Source organism: Benincasa hispida, chromosome 11, assembly GCF_009727055.1.
Source record: "Benincasa hispida cultivar B227 chromosome 11, ASM972705v1, whole genome shotgun sequence".
NCBI classification, from domain to species: Eukaryota; Viridiplantae; Streptophyta; class Magnoliopsida; order Cucurbitales; family Cucurbitaceae; genus Benincasa; species Benincasa hispida.
The window spans coordinates 83,163,174-83,165,778 of NC_052359.1; positions in this window are offsets into that span (position 1 = coordinate 83,163,174).

Consider the following 2,605-nt stretch of genomic DNA (forward strand, 5'->3'; position numbering starts at 1 on the left):
AACCGAATTCAATCTTCCCACTTTTGCACGATTACGGAGAAATTCTCGGTCAATTATCATATAACCGCCTAATTAATTAAATAATGAATATAATCATATTATACTCTTAACCTATAGTTTGATATCATATATCTACTATAGTAATTTCTCATCTACTTGATATAAATCATATTTATATCTAATTTCCTCCAAAATAATGTATCTCATATATTTAGTCAATTATATCATATATAATTAACCAGTTCAATTATATCATATATAATCGAACTCCCTCTTGTCAATTTGAACATTTCAAATTGACCCAAAAACTGATTCTCAACTTTATCTAAGCTATCAAGGGGACCTTATGGACTTGTGGCTCGAAGCTTCAACGGTACGTGAATAACTTACTAAACTCTTTAGCCACGAGATCCACCATCCGTTAACTGCCAGACATTCCATTAAAGACCAATAGCTGAACTCTTCTAACCACAAATATATTTCTGTGTCCATCGGATATAACCAATCATGAGTAAGATGACCCTTCACAAATGCTCGTAAGTATAGTTGGGCCAATTTATCGTTTTGTCACTGTAGTTACATCTTACTCCTTAAGTACCATCGATTCCTCTAATGAACATTACAACATAGTCCAAATATGTGTGAATACCTCTCGAGCCAAGAGAAGGTATGTGGCACCACATCGTTCAAGCTCTAAAATTAGCCCTTAAGGGAGCTATCTATCTACTTGCCCCTACTTTGGGGAATGAGTGAATTCTATCTTGTGTAGTTGAGTTCCCAGCTCCTAAATCAGACGAATCCCCAAAATGGTAGGTTTGAGTCGACGACTACCCATGCAAATCAAAGGATTGCTCTCAATGGCAGGAGTTCCTAACTCACTCAGGATTGAGGTCATGTTACCTATGGTCATCCTAGTGAAGTAAAGTTTCTGTTATAGATGGTGTTATATAACGAGACGTTAACACTTCGTGGTCATGTCTTATACAAACTCTTTGTATAGGACGCCCCCGCTCGCATGTCCCCTACCTGAATAATCAGGATCAGACCATCTGTGACAAGCCACAACACTTATGACCATTCCACAAAGTGGGCCGCATCTATAGCGTTACCAAGATAAGGTTTTCCTCCTATATCCACATACTACAGACCATTTTGGTTATCACTTAAGACATGATCCACTTATATGTCACCACATACATGCTTAAGTTACATCCAGATAACCAAGGATTTTCGGTTTATTGGTTTGTGGTAAAGTAAATAAAATATTCAACTGAGCAAAAACAAGATGTGAAGTAAAATATCATATATTATACATCACAAGCGTTCGTACGAACTGTTTACAAACTACAAGACACAAGACTTTAGGGCATCAACCCCAACACCCTCAACTATATCGCCATCGATGTAGTACGACATGGAATCGAATAGAAAGATTGTGCACCCCTGTAGATAGATGACAAACATAAGCCAGTGTTGTTTGATGTTTATTGCCCAAATACGTAGTCAGCGTCCGGCCATGCTGGTTTGTATTCTTTGTACTGTCCAAGCATGTAGTCAAGTAAGAAGTGAGAGTCCGCCCAAAACCTCACCTCATGTGTACTTTTTGATCCAACCAGCCTGTCACTTTTCCATCCTTCGGATCTTAGAAGCAACACCCTATGGCTCCATCAAAGCATCCTGGGAAAGGCAAGATGTAAATACATGGTTGAGTTAACAGTAGTTTCAACAGATATGTGAAATTTCTATACCATGAAGTTCGAATAATTGACCGTGAATCGAATCATATAGAGGTCAGGTTTCGAGTGCAACTTCTGATGCACGTGCATCAAGAGGAGATCCATAGTCTTGTACAACAAAGAAAAATATAAGTTGAGCTTAAAAGTTAGTAAAAGAAAAGTATAAACGATCGTTTAGAAACTTCTAATAGAAAATTCTAATCAATCGTTTATTAGAATTCTGATTTTAATCGATCGTTTAGAAACTTCTAAACGATCTATTAGAATTTTTTGAACGATTTTATAGAATTTTTTGAATGATCGATCTTGGTTAATGAATTAACAAAAATACTCATGTCTCCAAGCATCCATGTGTTCTGTTCGAGGGTTTTGAAGAAATCCTTGATTCTGAATGTATATACTACTGCCCCCTCCTGGTTTTTTGTTTTAAGATGGCTTTTTCCATTTATTGTATGCATTCCACAAAACATCAAGGACTGAGAAGCATGGGTCATATGAACGAACAATCCTTATGGGGAACTCGGGTACAGGGACCAAAGGGTTGAGATTGATAACACCAGTGGCCAATTTCAGTGCCACTATAGGTGGTTTAACTTCTTCAGATTGGGGCTGGGGAGATCTTTGAGGTGAATGAGGTTGAATTGTTTCTAAATGTGGTTGAGAATGGGGCTGAGAGTGTTGGGGATGAGTTTTAAACTTCCTTCCCCTTTTGAAACACTTAGGTGTGAACTTGGCCCTTTTTTTTCCCATTTTCTGATGTTTTCAACCATTATTTCCTATATTTAAATTATAAGTCAGTGGAAGTACAATTTTAAGAATACTAATTCATGCAATAGTCGTACCTTGACTTCAGTGGCATCCTTTTTAAT